General features: G+C 37.2%; 2 protein-coding genes across 2 annotated transcripts in view; one reads left to right on the top strand and one right to left on the bottom strand.

The window, feature by feature from the left end:
• LOC115209842 (mitochondrial intermediate peptidase) overlaps nucleotides 1-6,151 on the bottom strand; it is a 42,244-nt gene extending 36,093 nt beyond the window's left edge. Inside the window, exon 1 of the mRNA XM_029778409.2 lies at nucleotides 5,992-6,151. The gene's annotated coding sequence lies outside the window, so the exon portion shown is untranslated. The remainder of the gene's footprint in view (nucleotides 1-5,991) is intronic.
• A 12,268-nt stretch (nucleotides 6,152-18,419) lies between these two features.
• Nucleotides 18,420-26,261, top strand: part of LOC115209348 (threonine synthase-like 1) — a 78,352-nt gene continuing 70,510 nt past the window's right edge. The window contains exon 1 of the mRNA XM_036501258.1: nucleotides 18,420-18,435. The gene's annotated coding sequence lies outside the window, so the exon portion shown is untranslated. The remainder of the gene's footprint in view (nucleotides 18,436-26,261) is intronic.

Below are 26,261 nucleotides of genomic sequence, written 5' to 3' on the forward strand. Positions count from 1 at the left end.
GGATAAAAGTCGACCTTGGCAGATATATATATATACATACATATATATCATCCTCAAACTCAGAACCATTAAGACATATGAGATAATATTCTGTTTTTACCTAACTTCAATGCCAGGCAACTAGGCTGATTGATACACATTGGCAAGGTTTATAGACAAGCTAGTTTGGTCACAGCTAAAGGCCTCTCAAAATATTGGGACTTTTTTCGTTCATTACAATTTTAGTATAATTATAAATTTAGTAATTATTTAACCTAAGTAACAACGGTTATCATTAACAAATTATTAAATAAAAATGATTATTTTCAAGTCTTACCAACTATATAATATCAAGTGCTACTTGAATAATTTTATTACTGAAACAGAGTTTGATAGAATACAATATTGAGAGTTGAATCAGGAGATATAGAGAAAATACAAAGAAAGTCAGAGGAATGGGCAAATAGAAGAAATAAGAATTAGGTATAAATGGAGGAGAAACAAGAATGACAAGAAGTATTAACCCAGAAGAAAAGGAATGAAAACTATGTTTCTAACTTCCTTCATAAAATGAGTGTAATAGTATGTCATATTAAGAGGGTTTTTCCAACTATCTATACACTGCTAATCACTAACTAAATTTCTTGGTGAAATGAATATCATAGTATATCATGGATACAGGTCTTACCAACTATATAATACCAAGTGCCACTTGAATAATTTTATTACTGAAACACAGAGGAATGGCCAAATAGAAGAAATAAGAATTAGGTATAAATGGAGGAGAAACAAGAATGACAAGAAGTATTAACCCAGAAGAAAAGGAATGAAATTTATGCAAGAAATGGAGCTAGAAGATATTGTATAACAAATGATGAGCTGAAGCTAAAACAGAAAGAATGAGAATTGTTCATCAAGACAGAAGTCAAAATATAAATGATGATGATGATGATAATAATAAGCAAGAATATTTTTCACAGGACAAAATGAGAAAATAAGCAAAGAGAATAAACAAGATTTTTAGAAATTAATGAAAGGATTATGAAGAAAATGACAGGATAATATTACCAAGTGGGGAGATGTTTATGGGTGACACCACAAAATGGCCTGTGGAATTTCCACAGGTACTGCTGGTGTACATAATCCCACAGCACATTTTATTATTCCTATGAATAGTTTTTTTGTTTTTTTTTTCTGGCAATTGGCAACCTGACAAGCCAACAACTGGTAACCCAACATTCACGCAAATCTACATTTGGCAACTTTCAAGTCTCAACCAACCGCACTTCAGATTAAAGATGTTTTTCTGATTAAACAGATTAATTTTTTTTTTTGATAGGAGAGAGAGAAAAATATAAAATATTTGCAGTCCTTACACTATCAGCCAGTGCATTGTTTGCAAACTCAACAATCTCTTAACTTTGTTCTACAATAATTACAATGCAGCAATTGCCAGTCATGAGGAATATTGACCAACTTAACAGTGACACATAGGATGTCTCAAGGACAGAAAATACAATAAATGTGGTATTACCAACTCGCTACAGAACTCAAGAAAAAAGATACACCAAGTCAGAATTATGGCAATAATTCATAGCATATATAAACAGACTATATACCATTTTTATATACCAGTAATTCTCCTTAATAGGATAACTTTTTTGTTCTTTAACTTGCGACTAATCATTTCAACATTTTAACTGCTGTGAACAAATATTTTTCTAGATCACCACTCTATCTCTGACTTATTCTATTGGTCCCTTTTGCTGAGCCACTAAGTTTCAGGGATGTTAATACACCAACATCGGTTGTCAAGCGATGGTGGGAGGACAAGCACAGACACACAAATACATACACACACACATAAATATATATATGAAGGGCTTCTTTCAGTTTCTGTCTACCAAATCCACTCACAAGGGTTTGGTCAGCCCAAGGCTATGGTAGAAGACATTTACCCAAGGTGCCATGCAGCCTGCACCTATCAACACAGCTTAAATTTTAGAAACACAGAAACAACTACATATACATCCTCATACATGTAAACTTTGAGTTGATTGATCTTATAACAATCTACCATAATTCTATGTTAAATTTTGTCCCATTTAATGAGTGGTGACAGAAGGGACAATGAATAAGATTTACAGCATTTTTGATTTTGAGAAAAAATATATTTTTTACAAATGTTCACTGCCTTACAAAAACTATACCAGCTAAGTAAATGACCTTCTCCAATTGCATTAAAAACATTATAACTTATTCAGAACTCTATTTCAGAAAATTATCTTCATTTTCTTCAAGCATACAAAAGACAAATTTAGGTGGGGCAAAATAAGTAAGACAAAATAAGATAATCTTGCCTCTTCAATTCTCCAGAATTACATTTGAAAAAAGACCCACATACATCAATATCCATACCAGGATATCAGAAATGCAACAAAAATTTTAAATATCTAAGTCGAATTGAAAGTAGATCATGAAAAAGTGGCACATAATATGAAATCACCAAAACTCAACATTAAATATTTTCTATAGCTTCTTCACGATCTGCTGGTGTGGCTCTCATCCCGATATATTTACACACCATGCAGTTAAAAAGAAATTATTGAAATTAGTCAGTACTCATTATTAGACATGATTTTTTGAAAATTGAACATTATCATTAGTGTGGGGAAAAAATTGAGTTGGAATCCAACAGAAAAAAGAATATGGATAGTTAAACACCAAAAATTATCCAGATATTTTATTAGCAACCACAATTACAATTGGATCAAATTTGAGGAAAAATTTCTGGAAAAAAAAGTCCCTGTCACCTGACTTATGTTTCAAACTCACTCAACTTCAACATCAACAACTATGCCGATCAACTTTTACTCCCTAAGAAGATGCAACAGTCCAAAATAATGATGCAATATTTGCAATGTAATGATTTCAAACACATAGGGAAAAAATGAGAAATCAGAAATTATTCATTTTCCTCCAGCTACCAATTTTGCCCCATCACCCATTCTTCAACAATGTGCTGTATAATTACTATTGTATTATTTTATCAACATGATTGGAAACGATCTATTTGCTATTTGTATGTATGAAATAAAAAGAAAAAAAATACAAGCTTGCTTCCAAACCACATGATTCCAGATTCAGACCCACTGAGTGACACCTTGGGCAAGTGATATCTACTATAACCTAAGGCCAACCAAAGCCTTGTGAGTGGATTTGGTAGATGGAACCTGAAGGAAACCCATCGAATATTATATATATATACATTCGAGCGAGGTCGTTGCCAGTGCCGCTGGACTGGCTCCTGTGCAGGTGGCACATAAAAAACACCATTTGAGCATAGTTGTTGCCAGTACTGCCTGACTGGCCCTTGTGTCGGTGACACATAAAAGCACCCACTACACTCTCGGAGTGGTTGGCGTTAGGAAGGGCATCCAGCTGTAGAAACTCTGCCAGATCAGATTAGAGCTTGGCGCAGCCATCTTGTTCACCAATCCTCAGTCAAATCGTCCAACCCATGTTAGCATGGAAGGCGGACGTTAAACGATGATGATGATATGTATGTATGTACAGCCATCTAAGAATCCATAAATCAGGAAAAACTGCATTCGTATATTTGTCAGTAGAGTGGGTATATTAATCGAAGTATACAGAATTTATATATCCATTCTGACCAATCTTACCAATTAATTTAGTACTAGGGGTCCATCAGAGTTTTAGGTCCAATTATGTAACCCTGCGCTCTTCAGAAATGGCAGTTATAGAATGATATATGGCGACATATTTACTTCCATAACTGCCATCTTGGATCTTTTCGGTTTGAACAGCAGTTTTTAAAAATAATTTCTATGTAACTAAAAAATTTTAAACTTCGTATACTGGTAGAATGTGTTTATAAAACATCTTTTTCTCTTGGCTTTCTTGAGAAAATTCTATAGGTTGTAAGATATTTGGTCTTTAATTTCTTGCATTTCGGCAATTTCAACCAATCAATGATGTCTATTGAGGTGAAAACGATTTCTGCCGTAACATTTTATGGCGGCGTCATATGAAAATGTCCGTTTTTTATGAGAAAAAAGATACCCTGTGGCCATAAACTGAGGGGTCACTCGTAAACAGAGCTGGATAACAAAACCGTTCCCTCTTTAGTGTCCACCCATAATTATGACCCTAGTATCGATCTATTGCATTTCAATCTGTTTTAGGGTTAGGGGTTGGGTTAGGGTTAAGGTTAGGGATGGGGGGAAGGGTATCCTTTTTTCTTCAGAAATGTAAATAAACCCAATCTGTTTCTTAAACGAGGGACATTTTCATATTTCATCGCCAGAAAATTTTACGGCAGATAATGTTTTCACCTCAATAGACGTCATTGATTGGTTGACATTACCAAAATTGAAGAAAATATCTTACAAACTACAGAATTTTCTCAAGAAAGCCAAGAGAAAAAGATGTTTTATAAACACATTCTACCAGTATACGAAGTTACATAGAAATTATTTTAAAAAACTGTCGTTCAAACCGAAAAGATCCGCCATCTTTGAAGAGCGCAGTTACATAGTCGGGCCTGGCTTTTTTTAACCTCTAGTGCGAAACTGATCAATTAAGATCAACCATAATGGATATATAATATTGTACACTTCGATTAATATATGTGTGTGCGTGTGTGTGTCCCACCACAGCTTGACAACAGGTGTTGGTGTTTACATCCCCGTAACTCAGCGGTTCAGCAAAAAAACTGATAGAATAAGTACAAGGTTTTAAAAAGAATAATTAATAAGTACTAGTATCGATTGGATCCACTAAGGATTCTTCAAGGCGGCGCCCCAGCATAGCCACAGTCTAATGACTGAAACAAGTAAAAGATAAACGATAATTTATCATCGTTATTATTCCGACGAGCATTTTTTTTTTTTTTTTCATTTCCTTATCTAATTACATGCTACTTTGACAAAGTGAAAGTGGCTCGCTAAATCAAAGTTAATTCAAATCCAAGCGAATGCAACATAAAGTCAACCCCGTCATGATTTTTAACATGAGTAAAAAACAATTAAAATTAATAAAATTCGCGCTAAAATTTCGTCATTACAATAAATAGGCAGGTTCATTTCAGTCATACAAAATGCTTTGCTGTATTTCTTCAAGGTTTTTAAGTTCTGAGTTGAAACCTCGCCGAGGTTATCTTTGCCTTTCATCTTTCTGGGGATCAATAAAATGAAGTACAATCAAATACTGAGATTCATGTATTCCCTAACACCGAATTCCTGGTTGTGTGCCTATGTAAGAAGTTATTTATCGGCGAAGTGTTGGGCATTAGTAGAACAGTTAAGAGAGTCGAACAAAATGCCTTATGATATTTAGTTACGGCCCTTACGCCCCGAGTTCAACCAGAGGCGAGATTACTCTTGCCTTTCAGCCTTCCAGGGTCGATAAAATAAAGTATCAGTCAATAACTAAAATCGAATTAATGGATTATATACACTCCGCCAAAATGTGTGATCGTGAGCTAATGTTAGAAATTAAAATCACAAGGATGTAAAGAACTAAAACATGTTGCTTAAAACATACACTAACTCTAAACAAGGATTATTACAGCCTCTGATCCGTCCCTGTATTCAGTAAACTACAAAATCACACATTTTCAACAATTTAGTGTACCGTTTCCGTAATTTACTTGTACAAACAAAATTATGGGAAGCTTCAATTATTTATAAACGAAAAGAATAATAAATTGTGATGGTAGAAAACATCAACACAACATTTGTTACTAATTGCGCTGCCACCGTATAGCAACAAGAAACAAAACCAGTGTATACCGTAGAATAAATAAATGTTTTAAGGAAGAATTAGTCCGTAATGTACTTGCAAAGAACAAACAGGGCGGTCTGTGAAGGTGCCTTCACCAACAGTAGTAATAACAACCGGATTCATATAAAGAAGCGTGTTACATATTCGCAAATTCACTAAAACGTTTATAGAACAGGAAAAAAAGCAAACAATCATAACACTTACCGGATATTTAATAAAAAATACACAATTTTATGTAACTTCACATAATTATTGCACTAGAATGATGGCACTTTAAAGGTTAGTGTCAACGAACACTGTTCACTCTCCAGACAACGGTAGAAATATCCCTCCATTCATCCTCTCTTTCTTCTTCTTCTCTCTCTCTATTTATCTATTTGTCTGTATTTCATTCACTCACTCAGTCTCTGTTTCTCTCTCTCTATTTATCTCTTTGTCTGTATTTCATTCACTCACTCAGTCTCTGTTTCTCTCTCTCTATTTATCTATTTGTCTGTATTTCATTCACTCACTCAATCTCTGTTTCTCTCTCTCTCTCACTTTCTTGCAATGCTACCATCACTTGGAAAACACGTGTTTCTCCTGTAATGTTTACACAAATTTTTCCTTTGATATTACGTTCTCGCCATAAAACCCGAGTCGAGAATTTAGTCTTTTACTAGGCCTACAAGAAATAGCAGCCACATTTCCCTCAAATCATACCCTATAATTCTACATAATGCACTGTACCTTCGAAAAATAAAATGTGGTTACGAATGTAATACTTTTTGATCATAAATCTGTTTCATGAAGACTGTCTTCCAAACTGTATTAATATTTAAATTAATTCTTAAAATATACTATAAAACCATCAGTTTAATCGATCTAAATAGTCACAGGCGCCTTCGTTGGCTCATAAAGCATTATTTTACACATGTAAACAATGTTGGAATCGCCAAAAGTTGCCTATTCCAGAATAAAGTCTTTTACGTTTATAAATTATATTATCAGGCGGTAATTAACTCGGTTTAATTTATCTCGATTGGCACTTACAAAAGGCGGCGAACTGGCAGAATCGTTAGCACGCCGGGCGAAATGCCTAGCGGTATTTCGTCTGCCATTCCGTTCTGAGTTCAAATTCCGCCGAAGTCGACTTTGCCTTTCAAATTTTGGGGGTCGATAAATTAAGTACCAGTTACGCACTGGGGTCGATATAATCGACTTAATACCTTTGTCTGTCCTTGTTTGTCCCCTCTATATTTAGCCCCTTGTGGGTAATAAAGATATAGGTATTTCGCCTGTCATGCTCTGATTTCAAATTCCGCCGAGGTCAACTTTGCCTTTCATCCTTTCGGGGTCGATAAATCAAGTACCAGTTGCGTAATGAGGCGATCTAAGCGACTGGCTCCCTTCCCCAAAATTTCGAGCCTTGCGCCAAGAGTAGAAAAAAAATAGGCACTTAAAAGTAAAATGTCTTATAAAATGATTTTTTTTTTTTCGGCTTTCTCATCGCTTCTTTTTTGTACCAGCGGTCAAGGTCATTCAATAAATATACATTTCACAAGGTTACCATGAATCATTATTTACTTGTTTTAGGCATTGGAGTACCGCCATGCTTGAGTACTGCTTTGAAGGGTTTTAGTCGAACGAATTGACTCCAAATTTTTAATCCTGGTACATGTTCACTGAATCTCTAGCTTACGGGGAGGTAAACAAACTTACACCGGTTGTCAAGGAGATGGGCACAGACATGTATGTATGTAAACGATGGGCTTCCTTCAGTTTCCGTCTACGAAATCCATCCCCTCACAAGGCTTTGGTCGGCCCGGGGCTATAGTAGAAGATATTTATCCAGTGAGTCATGCAGTGGAACTGAACCCGGAAACATGTGGTTGGGAAACTGCTTGTCATGAAGGTACGAGGAAAGAGGTAGGGGAAGGGGAGTAACTATAAATACTGATTTTCAAGTAACATAAAAAAATGAAAATGAAAGAAGAAAAAAACTGAAGCAAATATTTTTGTTTTGTTTTTTTTTTAATCTTTGCTCTAATATCCATATCATCTCGATGAAGAATTGCTACAGTTGTTTGAACAATGTTTTAATCATAATAGAAAATTGATTTATCACCTTCTGAACTATTGTACATGATACAAGCTACAATTGGCTGTATTCACCAAACAGGTATAAGAGAAGGAGACACATTTCGTAGGATTGGCCGAGGGTGATGTTTACTCTCGTGCAAGTACCATTCTTATGTTGTGTAGGTAATATTTCATAAGCTCTCCAGGGAATTTTGTCACTACCAAGATTAACTAAATTCTTTTAAAGTATATTTTATATGCGCACCCGGTGACGTCAAATATATACCTATTGAACAGTTATGTTTTATTGTAAGTCTCTGAGTTTGTAAAGACGGTCAAGGACGTGCAATCTGTACACATTCAGCAGCATGACCAATGTTTTTTCCATATAGTGATTTACGTCTTTCAGGAGAATCAGACATCATAATAGGATGTATTTTCAGGTCTTTATGAACAAAAATGGATATATTCGGCAAAATTTTAATGTTACACTTAGTCAAATTACAAATGATCGGGAAAAGTGCTGGTGATCTTAATACAGATAAAACAAAATAAATTATTTACAAGTTAAAAATATTTTAAACATGAGTGCCAGTTCTGTTTTACCACTCGTAAATCTTGCCAGCCGAATAAACAACCGCAGGGAATCAATAATTAATAACGTATTCACAAATACGTTTTCCTCTAGAATACTTAATTCCAGTATTTCATTTCTTTCATTTATGTTCACTATACTGAATGAGACTCGAGGGGATTTGTAGTAAATACGCTTATGGGATAATAAATGAAACTACACAAATAAAACTAAAGAAATATTTTGTAAACATTAAGGATATTTAAAAAGATATGAGTAGTCATCAAATTTGATATACAGTATTTCGTTTTGGGATTTGGTTTGCACGATTCTTTATTTGAGTTCGTGTGTTGAAGCATATATATATATATATATATATATATATAATATATATATATATATATATATATATATTATCATAGTTTAACGTCCGCTTTCCATGCTAGCATCGGTTGGATGATTTGACTGAGGACTGGCGAACCAGATGGCTGCACCAGGCTACAGTCTAATCTGGCAGAGTTTCTACAGCTGGATGCCCTTCCTAATGCCAACCACTCCGAGAGTGTAGTGGGTGCTTTTACATGCCCACTACACTCTCGGAGTGGCTGGCTTTAGGGAGGACATCCAGCTGTAGAAACACTACCAGATCAGACAGGAGCCTGGTGCAGTCATCTATATATATATATATATATATATATATATATGTATGTATGTATGTATTGCAAATGCATTAAAACTCTTTAGCATTCAGATTGCTCTTTTAAATGTAATGCTTATTCATTTGCCGTGTTTTGAATTGATCATGCATTATTTCAAAGCTTTGAGATTTCGATAATATGATCATTTATTTTTAATATGATATGGTAGAATAGGTGTTAGAGGCCAGATTAGGCTAGTTTGAACAGAAAACAAGTAGAATATTTTGGCAAGATACAGCAGGTTTAAATACTAATGGGCTAAACATCTAGAAAAGGCTAAAAGTTCATACTATGAATTATTTTACAGTTTCATTAATAATCTTTGGTTTTATCAATGTAGTTTTATTAGATGATGGCAGTTTCTTTGAGTCTGAAGATCAAGAGGGAGAGTAGCATACCTTCAAATGGTTATGTAAACCAATTCTTGACACTGCAGGGCTTTTCTTCCTCTCTGCACTTAGTAGCTTTAAAGTGAGAATCAGTCTATACAATCCAATCTCACGCTTTAGACTTAGAGGTCTGACCACTCTGACTCAGTAGGCTAACACAGCTGCAGTGACCAGCAAGCAGTAGGTTTTACATTGAAGTGACCTTCTCCAAGATGAATTGCCTTACAGGGCTTAAGGGCTACATCTACCCTGATGTTGCCAGAAGGATATCAAAGAGAACACCAGACCATCTGAGGAAATTCATAGTCTCATTTAGTTTAGTTATATGCTGCTGTCTGGTGGATCAAATATATTCCCAATGTGGCTAACACCACATTGGGAATATATTTGATCCATCAGACAAGCAAAAAATTTAGCTTTTATCTCAATAAAATAGAGGAAGTCATTCAAACATTGAAGACTGCAGCTATTACCCTTGTCATTTGTTAAATGTAATGTAAATAAGCTTTCACTGACACCAGCATAGAATTAGAGATAGCAACTATAATCAAATTTAAAACAAAAGACACTCCACAAATAGATGGTATAAATTGAAAAATAGCTATGGCTACAAAGGCCTGCATGAGGAATCTTCAAAGGCTGGAAAAGACTATCTTTAGGTCCTAGGAAGGGAACTCCCTATGAAATTGAGGATTTAATTGAGGACCTTAAATCTTGAATTAAGTTTTGCAATTAAGATAATGGTAAAGCATGAAATTTTTAAAGTTGTAGTTTTTCCTTCTTTGTTCATATTTTATCATAACCACATATTTTTCAAACAGTTTTTGTGTATGATTAATGAAAATGTAAATGAATGTGATAGCTAAAATATCTATCAGAATATGAAATGATAAACTATTTTAATGTTTTATTCCTTGTGCACTAGAATGATCAGATAAACCGAATCAGTTAACAAATGAGCTGTTCTTGTTTCTTTGTTTTTCATTTTTTTTATCTGAAAAATTTCCGATAACCCTATCAAAATCAGTTTCTTTGTCAATATATACTCTCTCTCTTTTGCTCTCTTTTACTAGTTTCAGTCATTTGACTGCAGCCATGCTGGAGCACCGCCTTTTAATCGAGCAACTCGACCCCAGGACTTATTCTTTTGTAAGCCCAGTACTTATTCTATCAGTCTCTTTTGCCGAACCGCTAAGTAACGGGGACATAAACACACCAGCATCGGTTGTCAAGCAATGCTAGGGGACAAACACAGACACACAAACACACACACGCATATATATATATATATACATATATACAACGGGCTTCTTTCAGTTTCTGTCTACCAAATCCACTCACAAGGCTTTGGTCGGCCCGAGGCTATAGTAGAAGACACTTGCCCAAGGTGCCACGCAGTGGGACTGAACCCGGAACCATGTGGTTGGTAAACAAGCTACTTACCACACAGCCACTCCTGCGCCTATATTATTCAATATTCAGTATAACTAGATCAAAATGTCAGGTTTCAGGTATGGTAGACCTGAAGTAGTTGGGCTTCTAAAAGATTATTCTGATGATGCTACTGTAAATGAAATTGCCAACAATATTCTCAAACAAAAATATTTAGAAATGTTTCAGTTTGTAATGGTCGGGTTCTCATTTTCTAAAATTTGCTTTATATATTCTTGATGCATTTCTGTTGGAAAATTTTTGTTATTAAAGACAGTAGGATTTATTGTATTAACTTCCACTTTCATTTAACATTCTTCTAGTTTACTTTCAGGTATTGTGAGGTATTTTCACAAGAAGCCAAAATTTTCAGCAAACTACTTAAGAGCATTAAAATACAGAGTTAATCCTACAATATCATTATACAAAGCATAAAACACAGATTTTCTGACATAAGATGAAACATTAATACTCAAACCAAGCACTTTGAGTTCTTTATTCTAAGTAGCCTAAAAATATTTCTAATATCTCACAGCGATAAAATACAAATCACATAAACAGAAAAGAAACATACACACAGTGTATGTTTTGCAATTATGTACAGTTGCTTCATAAATATACTAGGCTTACATACAAAGTTTATTGCAATATATATATAAGACAAGGAAGAAAATGGAGAAGATAATCAATTGATAAACATCAGCTAGAGTGAATATAACTCTACTCTTACAGCTGTTTCTACTTTGGGGGTCCATCATGCCAAAACTGTACAAAGACTGTACCAAAGACTGTATAAAAATTGAACAAATATATATGTCTATGTGTCTGTATGTGTGTGTGTGTGCATATGTATATATATATGTGGAGTATAAAAAAAGAGATTAGCTGGTTATTTCTCAGGGATTGCTTAAGTGATGTAGACACCTCTGATGAGAAACCAATAGGGTTCAAAAACCAATTGAAGCTGTTCATCCCTTTTTTCAGTATATACTATTTTACTTGTTTCAGTCATTTGACTGCGGCCATGCTGGAGCACCGCTTTAAGTCGAGCAACTCGACCCTGGGACTTATTCTTTTGTAAGCCCAGTACTTATTCTATCAGTCTCTTTTGCCGAACCGCTATTATATATATAATAACAAATTAATAAATAAAACATATGCATATATACATACATATATGTACATACCTACATCTATATGTATATATATGGGTACAGGACACCAAAACAACGTCGAACACAATGAGAAACAAAAACATAAACACAAAACCAAGGAAATGGACATTTTTTTTAAACAACGAAAAAATAGAGTACAAGACATACAACAAGGAAAATTCCCCTTCTTCAGTCACCTCTGTTTCATCTATTCCGCGTTTCGAAGGTAAAGGCAAGACACGACTTCATTGAAACAGTCCTTCCCACAAAAGCAGATAAAATTAAATTTGCGATTTTTTTGCGGAGGGGTAAAAATGGTAACAAAAACAGGACAGTAAAGACAGTACAAAATATAAACAGCATATATATATATATATATATATATACATATATACATAAAAGAAAAATTATTAGTTAGAGGTTATGCAACCGTCTAGGGGATACATGTATCCATGGCCATTACTGATGTATTACCTATGTATAGTCCTTGCTGTAAGGTTAACAGTAGTTGGTAATTTAAAGGGTAAACCATGGTTTAATATACTCAGATAAGATAAGCAAAGAAATGGAGCAACATGCAACAATTATAAGTTGATCATTAGTATAACATTTACAGCTGTTTCAGTTTGTTATTTTTGAGGTAAACTTGCGTTTATCTTGTTCCATGTAACAAACATTATCAGAATGATTTAAACTTTACCAGAGGAATATTGACAGGAGATTGAAGGTTGACTGGAGGGAAAAGGAAAAAAGAAAAGGAAACGAAAAATAAGAAAAAAGGAAAAAAATTATAAATTGAAACAGCTGTAAATGTTATCTTAACCATAATTAAACTATGATCATTCACTACTAAAGATCAACTTCTAATTGTTACATGTTGCTCCATTTCTTTCCTTCTCTCTCTCTCTCTCTCACTCTATATATATATATATATATATATATATATATAAAGACCTCATCTCGTCCTCCCGTCTCCCCCGCACCGCATCCAACCTAATTGTGCGAACCCCACGTACCCCCACCATTTACTTCCTCCCCAAAATCCACAAACCCAACAACCCTGGCCGCCCCATCGTCTCCGCCTGTAACTGCCCCACGGAGCTCATCTCTAAATACCTCGACCGTGTCCTTGCCCCCCTAGTGGCATCTCTTCCCTCCCACATCCACGATACCAACCATGCTCTCCGGCTTTTCAACTCTTTCTCCTTTCCTCCCGGCTCCTCCAAAATCCTTTTTACTATGGACATCCAAAGCCTCTATACTGTTATCCCTCACCACGAAGGACTGCAGGCCCTTCGACACTTTCTTGACCTCCGCTCTAACCCTGTACCTGACACCTCCACACTCATTCGTCTGGCCGAACTTGTCCTTACTCTGAACTGCTTCTCGTTCGCGGGCGAGTTCTACCATCAGGTCTCGGGAGTGGCCATGGGAACGCGAATGGGCCCCAACTATGCGAACCTGTTCGTTGGCTATGTTGAGGCCCAAATATTCTCTAATTTCACTGGTCCCACTCCTGAACTATATGGTCGTTATATTGACGACATTATCGGTGCCACCTCACTCTCCCGCGAACATCTAGATTCCTTCCTCTCTTTCGTCCAATCTTTCCATCCAGCCCTCCACTTCACTTCCACTATCTCCAACACCTCTGTCTCCTTCCTCGACATTTCGATTAGCATTCTTCACTCCACTCTTACCACCTCCATTCACTACAAACACACAGACTCACACTCATACCTCAACTTCTCTTCCTCCCACCCAGAACACACCAAGCTTTCCATCCCCTATTCCCAATTCCTCCGTCTACGTAGGCTCTGTAGTGACGACCATGACTTTGAGACTCAGTCTCAACGTATGGCTCACCACTTCACCCTACGTGGATACCCCCTCACCACTATCCACACCGCCCTTGCCAGAGCACGGTCCGTGGACCGTGTATCTGCTCTCTCTCCCCGAACCCGCCCTGTAGTCTCCCGCCTCCCTTTTCCCCTCACTTACCACCCCACGACCCTACGTCTCCAACGCACCATTCTTCGAGCGTTCCGTCATCTCCAGTCCGACCCGTCCACTTCACACCTCTTCCCTAACCGACCCCTCCCCTCTTTCAAACGAGCCCACAACCTTCGAGACCTTTTGGTCCATAGCTCCTTCCCTGACCCTACCTCCAAACCCGGCTCGTTCCCCTGCTCCCGCCCACGTTGCCGCACTTGCCCTTACCTCTCCAACACCACCCGCCTCACTAGCACCCACCATCGACCCTATCCCATCATCCACTCCTTCACCTGCACCTCCAGCAATATTATCTATTGCATCTCTTGCTCTCTCTGCAATTCCTTGTACATCGGACAAACGGGACGCCGCTTGGCTGACCAGTTCGCGGAACACCTTCGTGACATCCACCTTGCGAACGACACACCGGTCTCACGCCATTTCCGCTCCACCGGTCACTCCTTGCAACACCTATCTGTGTTCGGTTTGTCCTTACACAGAGGCCATCCGGATTCCCGTTTGCGCCGTGAACAGGAATTAATCTTCTCTCTTCGCTCTTATACGCCATTTGGTCTCAACTCTCCCCCCCTCCTCATCTAACCCCCCTCTCCCCCCTCCTCACCTATCCTTTCTCCCCCCGACCCCTACTTCTTCAGTCCTTCATCCTTTCACCCCTACACCCCTACTCCCTTTCCCTTCTTCCCTCTTTCTCCCTCCCTCTTCCCCTTCCCTCTGCTCCCTCACTCCCTCTCTCCCCTTCTCTCTCCCCCTCTCCCTCTTTCCTCCTTCATCCCCCTCCTCCCCTTCCTTCTCCCCCATCCTCTCCTCTTCCCCCTTCTCCTCCCCCTCTTCTCCCCCTTCTCTCCCCCTCCCCCTCTTCTCCCCCTCCCCCTCTTCTCCCCCTCCCCTCTTCGTAATGTCCCTAAATCTCTGTCCATTTGCAGGATCTTTAAGCTTCCAGATCCTTCTTCTCCATATTTGTCGTCTTCTGGTTGTCCTCCTAGTCCTGATCCTAAAGTCACTAACTACCAGTCTATGTTGTGGGGTACATTCTTCACCTGTGAAGGTTTTGGCATTTATAGCAGCCATCTCTCCCTTTGCCTTGTAAGGATGTAGTCAATTTGGCTGGTATGTTGGCCCGATTGGTAAGTGACTAGGTGGCTGGTAGGTTTCCTGAAGTTAGTGTTGCAAATCATAAGATTATTTGCATCGCAGAACTCCAGCAGCCTGGTTCCCTCCTCGTTGCGGGAGCCATAGCCATAGCCTCCATGTACGCCATGGAAGCCCCCAGCATGTCGTCCAACGTGACCATTGAAGTCACCAGCCACAAAGATAAGGTCTCTGTCGTTCGTCAATGAGGTAGTCTGCAGTAGAGTGTCATAAAATCGGTCTTTCTGTCCATCGGGTAGCCCCGACTGAGGAGCATAGGCTGATATAATGGTTGCTAAACTATGATGAAGCACTAATCTAATCTTAAGTATTCTGTCACTTACTCTGATTACCTCAATTACTTTATCTACCCATTTCTCATCGATAAGTATACCCACGCCACCAACCCCATCAGTGTTCCCTGCCCAGAAAATCTTGTACCTGCGTTCCTTGCCTGTGAGGAACCTAGCTGATCCTCCTCTCCACCTTATTTCTTGCATGCAACATATATCCACACATCTCCGTTCAAGCATCTCGACTATCTCACCAGACCTACCTTTCAGAGTGCCAACGTTGAGGGTGCCAACCCTGAGGGTGTGGAAGGCATGGGCTCTAGAGACCCTGGGACGGTGGACAGTAGCTTCGTGTACCTGAAAAGAAAGCTCGCATTTGGCAGAATTCATGTGCAAGAAATGAAGTAGTAAAGTAGCCTTCAGTACAACCTGCATAACGCTAGCCTTTCATATTTTGCACTGTATGAACATTACCTTACATAGGTCGAGACTAGGGGTAGGGAGGGGTAGGGATGGTGAGAGCATTTGCAGTCTTCATGGGAAGCAACCCCGGGATGGAAGAGAATAGGAACTTCCGGCATGCGTGGTGGGGGTGGGAGGGCGGGTGCACCGTAGCTGAGTAAAGAGGTTCTGTTAATCGTGAGCTAACAAATGGGTTTGTATGAATCGGGAGACAATACTAAACGAAAAATTGAAAAATTGAAAAATTGAAAAATTGAAAAATCAGAGTGGCTATGAACCTGGAGACAAGTCTAAACGAAAAAAAAAATGTTTGAGCTAGACAGGGTAATGAGGGAATACTGAAAGAATGAGGGACAATACAATGAGATGGAAATTGAAGAATAGAGAAAGAATAAGGATAAGTGCAAGAAAGACGGTAGTCGTAGCGAGGTTGGACGATTCACTTAACTTTTAGCCATTCATGATTTGTGCGTATTCTTTAGATATTTTGAAGCGAGTGGGGTTAACGATAAATGCGATCGCTCTTATATATATATATATATATATATATATATATAAACCATCATCATCATTGTTTAATTTCTGCTTTCCATGCTGGCATGGGTTACATTGTTTAAAATGAAGCTGGCAAACTGGGAGTTGTTGAGACTGCAACTGTCTGTTGTGGCATGGTTTCTATAGCTGGATGCCCTTCCTAATGCCACCCACTTAACAGAGTATAGGTGCTTTTTACATGCTACCAGCATGGGTGCATTTATGCAGCACCAGCTCAGGTGCATTAATGCACCACCAGTATGGGTGTGTTTATGTAGTACCAGCATGGGTGCATTTACAGAGCACCAGCACATTTGCTTTTTATGTGACACACCTGTGTGTGCGGAAGACGGCGATTTTACTTAGCTTGACATGTCTTATCAAGTACAGCGAATTGTCACATGTCCCAGTCTGCTGTCATTTTCTCAGTGATGCCCAGCGTCTGAAGATCCTTTTTTATCACTTTGTCTCATGTTTTCCTGAGTCTATCTCTTCCACTGGTACCCTCCAAAATTAGAGCTGTCCTTGGCCATATACATAACATGACCGTACCAGCACAGCCTTCTCTCTTGTACACAACATCTGATGCCTCTTATACCCAGTTTTCCTCTTAAATCATTTACACTCTGTCATGCATCCACCCTGACATTACCCATCTAGCAGAGCATGCTAGCTTCATTTCTTTCAAGCCACCTCCTAGATATATGTATATATATTGTATAATATTATATTATATATAGGTAGCATTATCACCAACAACATCATTTTAACATCTTCTATTCTATGCATGTATGGGTCAGAAGGAATTTGCTGTGGCAGATTTTTCTGACTGGATGCCCTTCCTATTTCCAACCCTCACCTGTTTGCAAGCAGATAATATTTTCCCTTAGTTAGACATATTTTTCACAGAAGACCAGAAACAAACAGCCTTGCTTGTATGATGATGATGATGATGTTCATTTACAATTATCATGTGATGTTTACACAAGGGTACATGCACACACACACACACACTCGTATACATGCATACATATATGTATGTTTGTTTGTATGCATGTTTATATGTATGTATGTATAGCATTATGCATCTCATACTTGAAATAGATTCACCTACTTCTAAGTATGAGATACAATGTGTATGTGTGTGCATATATATATATATATATATATATATATATATATATACACACACACACACACACACACACACACACATAAAGGGTTAAATCACTAATCACTACATCAACTTAATTTCCTATAGATGCACTGTACCTTAAACAAAGACAAGATGATCACAGCTTTAATGTCATTGTTTATGGGTCCGCTGGTGTACGTTTGACCTAATTCTAAGCAATAACAGCAACAACAACAACAACAACAGTAACCAGTTCATTGATTTGTACACTTGTATATCCAGTGTACAAATAACCAGTTCATATAAGCTAGGCTTGTTGCTTATTAATTTGTTTCTTCACTTTTTATTGTAGCTTTTTTTGCTGATATTATTTGATCTGTTGAGAAACCTGATTCTTTCAAGTCTCAACACTGTTCTAGGACATTTCCTGCACTTACTGACATGCACTCTTATATATATAATATATACAGGGTGCGGTGAATAAACTGTCGGCTAAATTACGCAAAAATGAAAATAACACTGACATCTCATTTTAACAGATATATTTACCAAAATTACATCAACATTTCTTGAAATACTAAAGAGTAAATTTATTCAATAAAATCACCGCTGGCTTCACCCACGGCATCCACACGACTTTGGAATCTGCTGCAACTTTTCTGGACGGTCTACTTGTATAAGTTGGTGAATGCTGCCGTAATTCTTGCCTTCAGTTCATCTTTGGTGTTATAAGGAGTTTTGTTGGTCTCTCGCTCAACTGTGCCTCATACATAATAGTCAAGGAGGTTGCAGTCCGGGGAGTTAGGTGGCCAGATGTTAGGGGTGATGTGGTTGCAGTAATTGTCTGACAGCCATGACTGAGTTCTCCTGTTTGTGTGGCATGGTGCAGAGTCCTGTTGCCAGACATAGGTCTTCCAGCAGCCACCCTTTTGACCCAGGGCAGCACTACTGCCTCCAGGCACTTGATGTAGGCTTCCATGTTGAGTCTGAGGCCATGTGGAAAGATGAATGGAGGCATAACGTCGCCATCACTAGTGATCACTCCAGACACCATAATGTTAGCTGGCTGTTTGATTTTTATCACTCTCAGTACATGTTTTGGGGACACAGCAAACACTCAGATTGACACCCAAACACTCTGAAATGTTTGTATTAGAGGGTTCTGGCATGAATGCCAAACTACAGCATGTCGTTTCCAAATTTCTGGCGGAGTGAATTGCATCATGGTGCTGTTTTTCTCACAGACAGTGCCCAACTAGCCCTACTATACTGTGTAGGTGACAAAATTAAAAACAAACAATGTGCATATGCAAAATTAAAAATATAAAATGATGACAATTTACTATCACACCCTGTATATCATCATCATCATTTACCATCTGTTTTCCATGCTGGCATGGGTTGGACAGTTTGACAGGAGCTGGAGAGCTGCACCAGGTTCAGATTATTTGTTTTGGCATGGTTTCTATGGCTGGATGCCCTTCCTAATACCAACCACTTCACAGTTTGTACTCAATGCTTTTCATGTGACACCAGCACAGGTACTTTTAACATGGCACCAGCACTAGTGGGGATTACCAAGTAGCTTGCAAGATGAAGACCTCACAGCTGAAAGAGTGAATGGAACTGAAAGAAGCGGCTGCATGCCAGGCAAGAGGTTAGAGCATAATAGAGGAAAGAGGGATGGAGATAGTTGTCTTACTATAGAGAAGATACTTGGCTGGGAGGGGAATAAACATCTACTCTCTCACTTCACTTCTATAATACATATACATATATATATATTTACAGGAAATTAACTATATGGCCAGTCATAGATTGAACAATAGTTTTGCATCCATAAAGCACTTAGTTCTACAGACGATTTGTTGAACTCCAGTGCCCTCAGCCATGCCCAATTAATTCAAATTAATTGGGCATGGAAATGGCCGTAGGTTCTATAAGTTTGATATTGTTCGAAATTGAATTTGTTTCAATAATTTAATGTCTGCACATCAATTTCTGCATTTTCTTTTTCTTATACATAAATGGTAAAATACTCATATCCATCAATGTAAAGCTAACGTCTTTTAGTATCTCACTGATACACTGGATAAAACCGGGCAACTTGGATGCTGATGTCCCTTTAAGAGGTATTTATATCCTTGAAATAATTAATATATATATATATATATATATATATAATATATATATATATATATATATTTCCAATATATATATATATACATATATATATATATTGGAAATTAGTAAGGAATTTCTCAAAGTGTTTACTTGTTTGCTCACAGTTAGGTATTCAAAATAGGTTATTCAATGGTTAGTATATAAATCCAGTAATAATTCCTATATGATAAGAATTTAGAGATATACTCTGCTGGATTATTCTAAATATATTATCTTTAACCAAATAGGTTTCCTGGAGTGTTTAATATTAATTATGATAATTATAAGGATTATTACAAAGTAGCATTAGCATTACCTTTAATTAATTTTTACATATAAATACAACCTTAAATAGACCTACATATGTTTCTACTGTGTTTGTTTGTAACCGTTGGATTTGCAACCTTACTATAATACCAATGCAATTTCTTCAGGGTCTTCACTTTAATATTCTTTGAGATTTAGCTGGTTAAATTTTATGTTGATTTTCTTTGCATTCAATGATGTGGAGTTGTACATTAATTTAAACATGAACTATCTTCAATTTCAAGTATTGACTAGATAATCACTTGTTTATTCCTTATAGTCAGTTATTTAAAAAAATTTCATTGTTTAAATATTTATGAGTCATTAATATAGAGCAAAGGTAAATTTTCTCACTTGCAAGCATCTTAAAGCTTGTTCCTGTCACAAAGAGTATTAAAGTGAAGACCCTGAAGAAACAGAACCAGTATTATAGTAAGGTTGCAATTGGAATGGTTACTAACCGATGCACTAGAAACAAATGTAGATCTATTTGATCCTGTAATTATATATGTATAAATTTATAAATGTGTATGTATGTATATGTATACTAGCAGTATTGCCTGGCATTGCTCGGGTTTGTTTTGACCCTTTAGAATTGGAATTTTTGAAAAGTAAAAATTTTGCATTATGTAGCTTGTTATTCTCTTTAAGTGAACATTTTTCTGGTTGAAATACACCAAAAAATGGTGACCCAGCAGTCAAAAAATCGTAAAAAATAGAGATTTTCATAGAAAAAAAAGCACCTTTTTGATGTAAATAATTTTTGGTGTTAACATGGTCCAATTTGAATTTTTTTCTTCTACAGTAGGAAGAGCAAGCCTTCTTCTATCACACACTCAATTTTGGTCAATTTGCGCCGCACGGTCTCGGAGGAGATAGTGTTAGTTGAAGGCTACCGAACCTGCCATACACAGACAACTTCAGCTTTATATATATATATATAGGGTTGGCCAAAAGTGGCCCATCAGTAAATCAAAATTCCATAAATACTAATCTGTAATTCTGCATTGACTCAAATGGAAAAATGTGTCGTTCAAGAAGAACTTCAGTTTGAAAAATTTTCATGATGTTTCATATTTAGATGCTTTTATTAAATTCATTCAGTCGTTAAACATAAATAAATCTTGGAATTAAATGGCTTTGATTTACTGTCAGGTGACTTTTGGCCAACCCTGTATACACACACACATAATAGTTATGACCATTTCTGTAAAATACAAGTAATAGTGGTATTGATTTGATAATCAGAGGCCATTTGGTTGCTAATATCAACAGTTCTGTGAATAGATCAAAAGAATCAGCAGCATACATCAACATCAATAACAAAAATCTTTCTGACTCTAACCTCTGTGATTTATAGGAACAGCTTTTCACTGAATGTGAGATTAAAAGGATATATGACTTATATGTGGGAGTGTCACTGTCACCATCAATATCACTACAGGAGGTATCTTTACCAGTCACTGTTGTCGTTATTGTCCATCATCATCATCATCATCATCACCACCACCACAGTCATTATCTTTGTTGGCATCAGAGTCAAAACAGCTAGCAGTGGTGTTAAGAGAATCATTAACATTGTCTCTGCTGCCAACTCCACCACCCACCATACTTGACAACATGGGATATCGTCCTCATCATCATCATCAATATTTAACATCCGTTTTCCATGTTGGCATGGGTTGGACTGCTTGGCAGGAGCTGCCAGGGCCAGAAGCCACTCCAAACTTCCTTGTCTGTTTTGGATTGGTTTCTATGGCTGGATGCCCTTCCTAATGCCAACTACTTTACAGAGTATATTGGGTGCTTTTTACATGGCACCAACACCTACACCAATGTTTTTTATGTGGCACCTCAGATTTAGGATCTCAATTCTGTTGTGGTGGGTGGGTCTTCTCAAGTACACCAGTGCACCACATATCTTGGTCCTCTTTCATCTCCTTCATAAGGTCCAGCATTTTGTGGATCAGCTTTCAATACTTTGTCCCATGTCTTCCCCTTACACAACTTCCCACCAATTTAAGTGATAAGGACATCTTTATGCAACTGCCCATCCATCTGCATCATATGACAAACCAGTGCAATCTCCTTTCTTGCACTCTGCATATAATTTCTCTTATGCCCAACTTCTCTCTCAGTGCACTAATGCTCTGTCACACATGCATACTGACATCGCACATCCAATGGAACATACCAGCTTTGTGTCTTTCCATCCTTTACATGTCCTCTGCATTCAGGGCCCATCTTTCACTACCATGCAACATTGTAGTTTCTACACATGCATCATACAATCTTCCCTTCACTCTTGGTTGCCAACAGAGATAAAAGCTCTCTGAACTTTCTCCATGCTATTCTAACAATTACACTTTCTGTATAACCTCCTCCACTGCTAATTAGGACTGTTATGCAAATAAGGAAACCTTGATGTGGACATTCAATCTGCAATAGATAGGAGCCCAAATCTTTCAAAAACCATACTCTGCTCTCTTTAAAAAGAACAGAAACACACATTGTATGATATAATGATTGGTTACTGATATACAAAAAAGACAGATTTATCAAGACTAGAATGCCTTTGATTATCTGTCTGCTAGATTAGGATTGACCTGGGTCTAAACTATAACAACAAACCAATCATCAAATCAATGTTTCTTGACACGTTAGAAATATAGGAAGTTTAATATGATTGACACGTTAGAAATATAGGAAGTTTAATATGATTGAAACATGTTTATTTTTTTCACTAGTTAAATTGGTTTCAAATTTTAGCACAATGCCAGCAGATTTGGCGGGAAGCTCTGTCAAATAAATTAACCACAGTGTTCAACTGATACTTATTTTATTGACCCCCAAAAGGATAAGAGGCAAAGTTAGCCCCAGCAGAATTTGAACTTAAAAATAAAATAAAAAAAACTAATGAAATACTGTTAAGTATTTCACCTAGCATGTTAACAATACTGCTAGCTTGTCACCTTTTTCGCTAGTTACATTAAAGACCAGGTTCATACCATGTAGCTATTTTCTGAATTTAAAATCAGATTAAGATAGCATTACAGTGTCTATAAAACATTACTAATAATTTGATTTGTTCAACTGATCTTAATTATGAGAAATCAACAAATAAAGCTCAATGAAATAGTGAAACAGAATTGTAAATATATTTATCAATATCCAGCAAAAGTGAAATAAGTCTTCTTTCCACGAGTCCTTAACACCCAATGGAGTTGTAGGGGCCACTGTAGAGACGTATAGTATGTCTTAAGTATTTTAATCTTGGAGGAACCTATCTCTTTTTAGATTTGATCAGACTCGATTTCTTCCAGTAAAAGTGGGAATCAGCCCCAGTAATGGACTAACTGATACTTTATTTATTGACCCACTAAAGACTAGAAGACAAATTTGGCATCAGTGGGATTTGAACTCAGAGCACAGGGAATTGGAATGGATGCAGCAAGGTATACTAAATGACACTTCAACAACTCAGCAAATTTGCCCATATACCATTAGCATTTTATTTGATTATTGTAACTTGTTTACTTTAAAGTGTATTGGAACTCAGAAATATTCTGAATATTGAATCAACCTTAATCACTTAGTTGTTCACAAAAACAGAAGGAAGTATAACACTGAAAATGTTTCACATGGGTCCTTCGAAATGCAGGGCTCATTGCATATGCTACTTATTCTTGCTACTAAATTAATCTAGCCTTGATTTTGAGTATTAGTTTCCTCGCATCCACAACATATCAAAAACTGAATCTTAAAGACTGGTCTTCCTTTTTTAGGACCACAAAAGGTGTGCACTCTCTGAAACGCTCAAGTGAGGAGCATAATAAAATACATCTGGGATGGTGCCATGTTTTTTTATCACACGGATATCTTACTCCAGAAATCCTTATCATCCATAATGTGTCTACCCTCCCATCTGTGCCAAATCCAGTCCTTACCATTAAGATTGAGAACAACTTAACTAGTCTACAAACACTATTGACATTCATTTTCCAAATAACTGAAGAAGGAAGTACCTCAGGAATGCAATAAGTACATACTGAATAAATATACCGTACGGTATCCCGTAAGAAATACAATAAATTAAAAATACTCAATTAAGTGAGATTATCCATGAAATTAGTAGACAAAAACTTTATCTGATAGTGTTTAATCACTAAAAGCAAAAAATCAAGGGAGATAACCTCAATAAACTCTTACTAAATTATGTTTTGGTACAACAAATGGAATAATTCTCAAGATATTTGGTACTTTCTGAACTAGACGGAAATGTGTAAATAACATAGCAATAGTTTGATACCCTGCACTACCTTGTTTCTTCATATATTTTTTTTACATAGCATGGCTGTATGATAAGAAGTTTGCTTCCCAACTATGTTTATAGGTTCAGTTCCAGTGATGGATTGGATCAGTAGTCTTTGTGTAAGCTTTCGTCTGCTATTGTAAGATGTTTTCATCCACCCCTAAGATACCTGTAATATTCCTCATCAGATATAGGGGAAACAGTCAAGTCATTGATGGAAATGTTGCTAGTCTGGTTTACAGTTTTTTTCTTTTCACAGCCATATAGTAACGTTTATCCTGACCAAACTCCAACCCTATATCCTTTGAGAATATTGTAACCAGGTCAAGGCTCTTTTTCATCTCAGGCATATTCTTTGCATATGGTTTCAAGTCATCCACAAGGAAACACTGTGCAATTTTGGTATTTCTGCTTCCTTGTGAACCAGTGAGATATCCTTCAGACTTCCTTAATATGAATGACAAGTAGGGTTTGTATGCATACAAACCCCACTTTGTGTTTACCCCACCACCACCACCGCTTGACAACTGTTGTTGGCTTGTATACGCTTTCGTAACTTAGCTGATCGGCAAAACAGACCGATAAAATAAGTAACAAACTTTAAAAAATGTAAGTCCTGTGGTCGATTCGTTTTATTAAAATCCTTCAAGACGGTGCCCAAAATGGCCACAGTCTAATGACTGGAACAAGCGAACAATTTTCAATGAAATTTCACAGAGATTTGTTTTTCAAGGTGCAGATGATGCTCATACAAATTTTTTAAGTACCAGACAGTAGGTAGATTGATTTAATAATGAAAAACCTTAAGGCAGCGAGCTGGTAGAATCATTAGCAAGCCGGGCAAAATGCTTAGCGGCATTTCGTCTCTCTTTACACTCTGAGTTTAAATTCCACCACGGCCGATTTTGCTTTTCAAACTTTCGGGGTCGATAAAATAAAATACTAGTTGAGCATTGGGGTTGATATAATCTGCTATCCCTTATCAGAAAAAGTCAGTCCGTGTGCCTGTAGTAGAAAGGATTATAATGAAAAGCCTCTTACCTGTTAAAGCCAACTGGTTATCTCCCTTGCATCTGATATTTAGCAGGGACTAAAAGCTATTTATATCTCTCTCTATATAAACGGCAGTTTGTCTGTGCGTTTTCTGTGTGTCTGTTTTCTCGTACCCTCACTCTGACCACGGCTTTCAACCGATTCTGATGAAACTTGACACACACATAGCCCAATGTCATAATTCAAAACTAACGCAGCGAAATTTTGAAAAGTTCCCCCAGTTCTGAAAAAATCGATAAATTCGACATGGGGTCGAGAATTAGAAACCCAAACCACAGACCGTTAGGGGACGCAACTCCACCTTTTTTAACTTTCAAAAAAAATTTACCATCATTTTTTTTCCATTTTTTGCTATTTTTTCGCTATAACTCTCTAAAAATGCTTTATAGTTATTTCCCTTACAAACCTGAGCAACGCCGGCGATACTGCTAGTCTTCAATAAGAACAACATAAAAATTACTTCGGACACGACATAATATTTATACTATGTGGACCGTATTTGATGCAGCGAAAAGATTTCTTTAAAATGTTGCAGTTTCACACAGGGAACAGTTATCTAACAAAATATTGTTGAAATTAAGGCTCAGATCAATCCGCTTCAAACAGGCCTATATGATGAAAACATTCCAGCTATAACCACCCCATCTTTTCCCCAGGAACAGAGCAGCTAGGAGTACACCTAATTTGTCTTCCTTTCTTAAGATGGCAAGATATGATATGAAGAAGATTTGCTTATTATTTATAACACGTCGAGTAACAGTTAAGAGT

Source organism: Octopus sinensis, linkage group LG3, assembly GCF_006345805.1.
Source record: "Octopus sinensis linkage group LG3, ASM634580v1, whole genome shotgun sequence".
In the NCBI taxonomy this organism is placed as follows: domain Eukaryota; kingdom Metazoa; phylum Mollusca; class Cephalopoda; order Octopoda; family Octopodidae; genus Octopus; species Octopus sinensis.